The sequence below is a fragment of the Dermochelys coriacea genome, chromosome 14 (genome assembly GCF_009764565.3).
Source record: "Dermochelys coriacea isolate rDerCor1 chromosome 14, rDerCor1.pri.v4, whole genome shotgun sequence".
Taxonomy (NCBI): domain Eukaryota; kingdom Metazoa; phylum Chordata; order Testudines; family Dermochelyidae; genus Dermochelys; species Dermochelys coriacea.
The window spans coordinates 712,061-721,289 of record NC_050081.1 but is presented as its reverse complement, the minus strand read 5'-3'; positions in this window follow the sequence as shown (position 1 = coordinate 721,289).

Here is a 9,229-nt window from a genome sequence, read left to right as displayed (position 1 = left end):
CCCTCGCCAACCATGGGGGCAACCTGTGTTTGCAATTGCATCATTCGCTGTCCACGAGCGCTGCAAGGGCTCAACGCTCCTGACGGCCATTCTGTCCCGGCATGCAATGCTCTAACTATGCTGACGTGAGGCCCCAGCTGCCTATGGGATACTGTAGTCTGGGCGCACGTTGCCTTCTGGGAATTGTAGTCTCGGGGGACAGAGGAGACCAGCTCATTGATAATAGCGACAACAGGTTCTGGAACGTTCTAGGTTCGCCTCCCGCCCTAGCTAGAGTATCGCAGAGCGCGCGCAGGGCGGGTCGGTGGCGGCTTCCCGCCTCAGCAGACAAATGGATAGTCATGGGGGCTCCACCTCCAGACATGCACTCAGCGGGACCCAGGCGAGGGTGTCTGGACAGATAGATGGACACAGGGAGGGCCTGGCTCAGAGCCCCTCAGGTCTGGACGGACGTAAGGAGAACCTGGCTCAGAGCCCCTCAGGTCTGGACGGACGTAGGGAGAACCTGGCTCAGAGCCCCTCAGGTCTGGACGGACGTAGGGAGAACCTGGCTCAGAGCCCCTCAGGTCTGGACGGACGTAGGGAGAACCTGGCTCAGAGCCCCTCAGGTCTGGACGGACGTAGGGAGAGCCTGGCTCAGAGCCCCTCAGGTCTGGACGGACGTAGGGAGAACCTGGCTCAGAGCCCCTCAGGTCTGGACGGACGTAGGGAGAACCTGGCTCAGAGCCCCTCAGGTCTGGACGGACGTAGGGAGAGCCTGGCTCAGAGCCCCTCAGGTCTGGACGGACGTAAGGAGAACCTGGCTCAGAGCCCCTCAGGTCTGGACGGACGTAGGGAGAACCTGGCTCAGAGCCCCTCAGGTCTGGACGGACGTAGGGAGAACCTGGCTCAGAGCCCCTCAGGTCTGGACGGACGTAGGGAGAACCTGGCTCAGAGCCCCTCAGGTCTGGACGGACGTAGGAGAGCCTGGCTCAGAGCCCCTCAGGTCTGGACGGACGTAGGGAGAACCTGGCTCAGAGCCCCTCAGGTCTGGACGGACGTAGGGAGAGCCTGGCTCAGAGCCCCTCAGGTCTGGTCGGACGTAAGGAGAACCTGGCTCAGAGCCCCTCAGGTCTGGACGGACGTAAGGAGAACCTGGCTCAGAGCCCCTCAGGTCTGGACGGACGTAGGGAGAACCTGGCTCAGAGCCCCTCAGGTCTGGACGGACGTAGGGAGAACCTGGCTCAGAGCCCCTCAGGTCTGGACGGACGTAGGGAGAACCTGGCTCAGAGCCCCTCAGGTCTGGACGGACGTAGGGAGAGCCTGGCTCAGAGCCCCCCTCAGGTCTGGACGGACGTAGGGAGACCCTGGCTCAGAGCCCCTCAGGTCTGGACGGACGTAGGGAGAGCCTGGCTCAGAGCCCCTCAGGTCTGGTCGGACGTAAGGAGAACCTGGCTCAGAGCCCCTCAGGTCTGGACGACGTAAGGGAACCTGGCTCAGAGCCCCTCAGGTCTGGACGGACGTAGGGAGAACTGGCTCAGAGCCCCTCAGGTCTGGACGGCGTAGGGATGAACCTGGCTCAGAGCCCCCTCAGGTCTGGAAGGCGTAGGAGAACCTGGCTCAGAGCCCCTCAGGTCTGGACGGGACGTAGGGAGAACCTGGCTCAGAGCCCCTCAGGTCTGGACGGACGTAGGGAGAACCTGGCTCAGAGCCCTCAGGTCTGGACGGACGTAGGGAGACCTGGGCCTCAGAGCCCCTCAGTGTCTGGATCGGACGTAGGAGACCTGGCTCAGAGCCCCTCAGGTCTGGTCGGACGTAAGGAGAACCTGGCTCAGAGCCCCTCAGGTCTGGACGGACGTAAGGAGAACCTGGCTCAGAGCCCCTCAGGTCTGGACGGACGTAGGGAGAACCTGGCTCAGAGCCCCTCAGGTCTGGACGGACGTAGGGAGAACCTGGCTCAGAGCCCCTCAGGTCTGGACGGACGTAGGGAGAACCTGGCTCAGAGCCCCTCAGGTCTGGACGGACGTAGGGAGAGCCTGGCTCAGAGCCCTTCAGGTCTGGTCGGACGTAAGGAGAACCTGGCTCAGAGCCCCTCAGGTCTGGACGGACGTAGGGAGAACCTGGCTCAGAGCCCCTCAGGTCTGGACGGACGTAGGGAGAAACCTGGCTCAGAGCCCCTCAGGTCTGGACGGACGTAGGGAGAGCCTGGCTCAGAGCCCCTCAGGTCTGGACGGACGTAGGGAGAACCTGGCTCCAGAGCCCCTCAGGTCTGGACGGACGTAGGGAGAGCCTGGCTCAGAGCCCCTCAGGTCTGGTCGGACGTAAGGAGAACCTGGCTCAGAGCCCCTCAGGTCTGGACGGACGTAAGGAGAACCTGGCTCAGAGCCCCTCAGGTCTGGACGGACGTAGGGAGAACCTGGCTCAGAGCCCCTCAGGTCTGGACGGACGTAGGGAGAACCTGGCTCAGAGCCCCTCAGGTCTGGACGGACGTAGGGAGAACCTGGCTCAGAGCCCCTCAGGTCTGGACGGACGTAGGGAGAGCCTGGCTCAGAGCCCCTCAGGTCTGGTCGGACGTAAGGAGAACCTGGCTCAGAGCCCCTCAGGTCTGGACGGACGTAAGGAGAACCTGGCTCAGAGCCCCTCAGGTCTGGACGGACGTAGGGAGAGCCTGGCTCAGAGCCCCTCAGGTCTGGACGGACGTAGGGAGAACCTGGCTCAGAGCCCCTCAGGTCTGGACGGACGTAGGGAGAGCCTGGCTCAGAGCCCCTCAGGTCTGGACGGACGTAGGGAGAACCTGGCTCAGAGCCCCTCAGGTCTGGACGGACGTAAGGAGAACCTGGCTCAGAGCCCCTCAGGTCTGGACGGACGTAGGGAGAACCTGGCTCAGAGCCCCTCAGGTCTGGACGGACGTAGGGAGAGCCTGGCTCAGAGCCCCTCAGGTCTGGACGGACGTAAGGAGAACCTGGCTCAGAGCCCCTCAGGTCTGGACGGACGTAGGGAGAACCTGGCTCAGAGCCCTTCAGGTCTGGACGGACGTAGGGAGAACCTGGCTCAGAGCCCCTCAGGTCTGGACGGACGTAGGGAGAACCTGGCTCAGAGCCCTTCAGGTCTGGACGGACGTAGGGAGAACCTGGCTCAGAGCCCCTCAGGTCTGGACGGACGTAGGGAGAACCTGGCTCAGAGCCCTTCAGGTCTGGACGGACGTAGGGAGAACCTGGCTCAGAGACCCTCAGGTCTGGACGGACGTAGGGAGAACCTGGCTCAGAGCCCCTCAGGTCTGGACGGACGTAGGGAGAACCTGGCTCAGAGCCCCTCAGGTCTGGACGGACGTAAGGAGAACCTGGCTCAGAGCCCCTCAGGTCTGGACGGACGTAGGGAGAGCCTGGCTCAGAGCCCCTCAGGTCTGGACGGACGTAGGGAGAACCTGGCTCAGAGCCCCTCAGGTCTGGTCGGACGTAGGGAGAACCTGGCTCAGAGCCCCTCAGGTCTGGTCGGACGTAGGAGAGCCTGGCTCAGAGCCCCTCAGGTCTGGACGGACGTAGGGAGAGCCTGGCTCAGAGCCCCTCAGGTCTGGACGGACGTAGGGAGAGCCTGGCTCAGAGCCCCTCAGGTCTGGACGGACGTAGGGAGAACCTGGCTCAGAGCCCCTCAGGTCTGGACGGACGTAGGGAGAAGCCTGGCTCAGAGCCCCTCAGGTCTGGACGGACGTAGGGAGAACCTGGCTCAGAGCCCCTCAGGTCTGGACGGACGTAGGGAGAGCCTGGCTCAGAGCCCCTCAGGTCTGGACGGACGTAGGGAGAAGCCTGGCTCAGAGCCCCTCAGGTCTGGTACGGACGTAGGGAGAGCCTGCTCAGAGCCCCTCAGGTCTGGTCGGACGTAAGGAGAACCTGGCTCAGAGCCCCTCAGGTCTGGACGGACGTAGGAGAACCTGCTCAGAGCCCCCTCAGGTCTGGACGGACGTAGGGAGACCTGGCTCAGAGCCCCTCAGGTCTGGACGGACGTAGGGAGAACCTGGCTCAGAGCCCCTCAGGTCTGGTCGGACGTAGGGAGAACCTGGCTCAGAGCCCCTCAGGTCTGGACGGACGTATGGAGAACCTGGCTCAGAGCCCCTCAGGTCTGGACGGACGTAGGGAGAGCCTGGCTCAGAGCCCCTCAGGTCTGGTCGGACGTAGGGAGAACCTGGCTCAGAGCCCCTCAGGTCTGGACGGACGTAGGGAGAGCCTGGCTCAGAGCCCCTCAGGTCTGGTCGGATGTAAGGAGAACCTGGCTCAGAGCCCCTCAGGTCTGGACGGACGTAAGGAGAACCTGGCTCAGAGCCCCTCAGGTCTGGACGGACGTAAGGAGAACCTGGCTCAGAGCCCCTCAGGTCTGGACGGACGTAGGAGAGCCTGGCTCAGAGCCCCTCAGGTCTGGACCGGACGTAGGGAGAACCTGGCTCAGAGCCCCTCAGGTCTGGACGGACGTAGGGAGAGCCTGGCTCAGAGCCCCTCAGGTCTGGACGGACGTAGGGAGAACCTGGCTCAGAGCCCCTCAGGTCTGGACGGACGTAAGGAGAACCTGGCTCAGAGCCCCTCAGGTCTGGACGGACGTAGGAGAACCTGGCTCAGAGCCCCTCAGGTCTGGACGGACGTAGGGAGAACCTGGCTCAGAGCCCCTCAGGTCTGGACGGACGTAGGGAGAACCTGGCTCAGAGCCCTTCAGGTCTGGACGGACGTAGGGAGAACCTGGCTCAGAGACCCCTCAGGTCTGGACGGACGTAGGGAGAACCTGGCTCAGAGCCCCTCAGGTCTGGACGGACGTAGGGAGAACCTGGCTCAGAGCCCCTCAGGTCTGGACGGACGTAAGGAGAACCTGGCTCAGAGCCCCTCAGGTCTGGACGGACGTAGGGAGAGCCTGGCTCAGAGCCCCTCAGGTCTGGACGGACGTAGGGAGAACCTGGCTCAGAGCCCCTCAGGTCTGGACGGACGTAGGGAGAGCCTGGCTCAGAGCCCTCAGTCCTGGTGGGGGGTCTGGCTAGGCCGGTCGGACGTAAGGAGAACCTGGCTCAGAGCCCCTCAGGTCTGGACGGACGTAAGGAGAACCTGGCTCAGAGCCCCTCAGGTCTGGACGGACGTAGGGAGAGCCTGGCTCAGAGCCCCTCAGGTCTGGACGGACGTAGGGAGAACCTGGCTCAGAGCCCCTCAGGTCTGGACGGACGTAGGGAGAGCCTGGCTCAGAGCCCCTCAGGTCTGGACGGACGTAGGGAGAACCTGGCTCAGAGCCCCTCAGGTCTGGACGGACGTAAGGAGAACCTGGCTCGAGCCCCTCAGGTCTGGACGGACGTAGGGAGAACCTGGCTCAGAGCCCCTCAGGTCTGGACGGACGTAGGGAGAGCCTGGCTCAGAGCCCCTCAGGTCTGGACGGACGTAAGGAGAACCTGGCTCAGAGCCCCTCAGGTCTGGACGGACGTAGGGAGAACCTGGCTCAGAGCCCTTCAGGTCTGGACGGACGTAGGGAGAACCTGGCTCAGAGCCCCTCAGGTCTGGACGGACGTAGGGAGAACCTGGCTCAGAGCCCTTCAGGTCTGGACGGACGTAGGGAGAACCTGGCTCAGAGCCCCTCAGGTCTGGACGGACGTAGGGAGACCCTGGCTCAGGAGCCCTTCAGGTCTGGACGGACGTAGGGAGAACCTGGCTCAGAGACCCTCAGGTCTGGACGGACGTAGGGAGAACCTGGCTCAGAGCCCCTCAGGTCTGGACGGACGTAGGGAGAACCTGGCTCAGAGCCCCTCAGGTCCTGGACGGACGTAAGGAGAACCTGGCTCAGAGCCCCTCAGGTCTGGACGGACGTAGGGAGAGCCTGGCTCAGAGCCCCTCAGGTCTGGACGGACGTAGGGAGAACCTGGCTCAGAGCCCCTCAGGTCTGGTCGGACGTAGGGAGAGCCTGGCTCAGAGCCCCTCAGGTCTGGACGGACGTAAGGAGAGCCTGGCTCAGAGCCCCTCAGGTCTGGACGGACGTAGGGAGAGCCTGGCTCAGAGCCCCTCAGGTCTGGACGGACGTAGGGAGAACCTGGCTCAGAGCCCCTCAGGTCTGGACGGACGTAGGGAGAGCCTGGCTCAGAGCCCCTCAGGTCTGGACGGACGTAGGGAGAACCTGGCTCAGAGCCCCTCAGGTCTGGACGGACGTAGGGAGAGCCTGGCTCAGAGCCCCTCAGGTCTGGTCGGACGTAGGGAGAACCTGGCTCAGAGCCCCTCAGGTCTGGACGGACGTAGGGAGAGCCTGGCTCAGAGCCCCTCAGGTCTGGTCGGACGTAAGGAGAACCTGGCTCAGAGCCCCTCAGGTCTGGACGGACGTAAGGAGAACCTGGCTCAGAGCCCCTCAGGTCTGGACGGACGTAGGGAGAGCCTGGCTCAGAGCCCCTCAGGTCTGGACGGACGTAGGGAGAACCTGGCTCAGAGCCCCTCAGGTCTGGTCGGACGTAGGGAGAACCTGGCTCAGAGCCCCTCAGGTCTGGACGGACGTAAGGAGAACCTGGCTCAGAGCCCCTCAGGTCTGGACGGACGTAGGGAGAGCCTGGCTCAGAGCCCCTCAGGTCTGGTCGGACGTAGGGAAGAACCTGGCTCAGAGCCCCTCAGGTCTGGACGGACGTAGGGAGAGCCTGGCTCAGAGCCCCTCAGGTCTGGTCGGATGTAAGGAGAACCTGGCTCAGAGCCCCTCAGGTCTGGACGGACGTAAGGAGAACCTGGCTCAGAGCCCCTCAGGTCTGACGGACGTAGGGGAGAGCCTGGCTCAGAGCCCCTCAGGTCTGGACGGACGTAGGAGAGCCTGGCTCAGAGCCCCTCAGGTCTGGACGGACGTAGGGAGAGCCGGCTCAGAGCCCCTCAGGTCTGGACGGACGTAGGGAGAACCTGGCTCAGAGCCCCTCAGGTCTGGACGGACGTAAGGAGAACCTGGCTCAGAGCCCCTCAGGTCTGGGACGACGTAGGGAGAACCTGGCTCAGAGCCCCTCAGGTCTGGACGGACGTAGGGAGAACCTGGCTCAGAGCCCTTCAGGTCTGGACGGACAGTAGGGAGAACCGGCTCAGAGCCCCTCAGGTCTGGACGGACGTAGGGAGAACCTGGCTCAGAGCCCCTCAGGTCTGGACGGACGTAGGGATAACCTGGCTCAGAGCCCCTCAGGTCTGGACGGACGTAAGGAGAAACCTGGCTCAGAGCCCCTCAGTCTGGACGGACGTAGGGAGAGCCTGGCTCAGAGCCCTCAGGTCTGGACGGACGTAGGGAGAGCCTGGCTCAGAGCCCCTCAGGTCTGGAACGGACGTAGGAGAACCTGGCTCAGAGCCCCTTCAGGTCTGGACGGACGTAGGGAGAGCCTGGCTCAGAGCCCCTCAGGTCTGGTCGGACGTAGGGAGAGCCTGGCTCAGAGCCCCTCAGGTCTGGACGGACGTAAGGAGAACCTGGCTTCAGAGCCCTCAGGTCGGGACGGACGTAGGGAGAGCCTGGCTCAGAGCCCCTCAGGTTGGGCGGACGTAGGGAGAACTGGCTCAGAGCCCCTCAGGTCCTGGACGGAGTAGGGGAGAACCTGGCTCAGAGCCCCCTCAGGTCTGGACGGACGTAGGGAGAGCCTGGCTCAGAGCCCCTCAGGTCTGGTCCGGACGTAGGGAGAGAGCCTGGCTCAGAGCCCCTCAGGTCTGGACGGACGTAGGGAGAACCTTGGCTCAGAGCCCATCAGGTCTGGACGGACGTAGGGAGAACCTGGCTCAGAGCCCCTCAGGTCTGGACGGACGTAGGGAAGCCTGGCTCAGAGCCCCTCAGGTCTGGTACGGACGTAGGGAGACCTGGCTCAGAGCCCCTCAGGTCTGGACGGACGTAGGGAGAGCCTGGCTCAGAGCCCCTTCAGGTCTGGTCGGACCGTAAGGAGAACCTGGCTCAGAGCCCCTCAGGTCTGGACGGACGTAGGGAGAACCTGGCTCAGAGCCCCTCAGGTCTGGACGGACGTAGGGAGAGCCTGGCTCAGAGCCCCTCAGGTCTGGACGGACGTAGGGAGAACCTGGCTCAGAGCCCCTCAGGTCTGGTCGGACGTAGGGAGAACCTGGCTCAGAGCCCCTCAGGTCTGGACGGACGTAAGGAGAACCTGGCTCAGAGCCCCTCAGGTCTGGACGGACGTAGGGAGAACCTGGCTCAGAGCCCCTCAGGTCTGGACGGACGTAGGGAGAACCTGGCTCAGAGCCCCTCAGGTCTGGACGGACGTAGGAGAACCTGGCTCAGAGCCCCTCAGGTCTGGACGGACGTAAGGAGAACCTGGCTCAGAGCCCCTCAGGTCTGGACGGACGTAGGGAGAGCCTGGCTCAGAGCCCCTCAGGTCTGGACGGACGTAGGGAGAGCCTGGCTCAGAGCCCCTCAGGTCTGGACGGACGTAGGGAGAACCTGGCTCAGAGCCCCTCAGGTCTGGACGGACGTAGGGAGAACCTGGCTCAGAGCCCCTCAGGTCTGGTCGGACGTAGGGAGAACCTGGCTCAGAGCCCTCAGGTCTGGACGGACGTAGGGAGAGCCTGGCTCAGAGCCCCTCAGGTCTGGACGGACGTAGGGAGAACCTGGCTCAGAGCCCCTCAGGTCTGGACGGACGTAGGGAGAACCTGGCTCAGAGCCCCTCAGGTCTGGACGGACGTAGGGAGAGCCTGGCTCAGAGCCCCTCAGGTCTGGTCGGACGTAGGGAGAGCCTGGCTCAGAGCCCCTCAGGTCTGGACGGACGTAAGGAGAACCTGGCTCAGAGCCCCTCAGGTCTGGACGGACGTAGGGAGAGCCTGGCTCAGAGCCCCTCAGGTCTGGACGGACGTAGGGAGAACCTGGCTCAGAGCCCCTCAGGTCTGGACGGACGTAGGGAGAGCCTGGCTCAGAGCCCCTCAGGTCTGGACGGACGTAGGGAGAGCCTGGCTCAGAGCCCCTCAGGTCTGGACGGACGTAGGGAGAGCCTGGCTCAGAGCCCCTCAGGTCTGGGTCGGACGTAGGGAGAACCTGGCTCAGAGCCCCTCAGGTCTGGACGGACGTAGGGAGAGCCTGGCTCAGAGCCCCTCAGGTCTGGTCGGACGTAAGGAGAACCTGGCTCAGAGCCCCTCAGGTCTGGACGGACGTAAGGAGAACCTGGCTCAGAGCCCCTCAGGTCTGGACGGACGTAGGGAGAACCTGGCTCAGAGCCCCTCAGGTCTGGACGGACGTAGGGAGAGCCTGGCTCAGAGCCCCTCAGGTCTGGTCGGACGTAGGGAGAGCCTGGCTC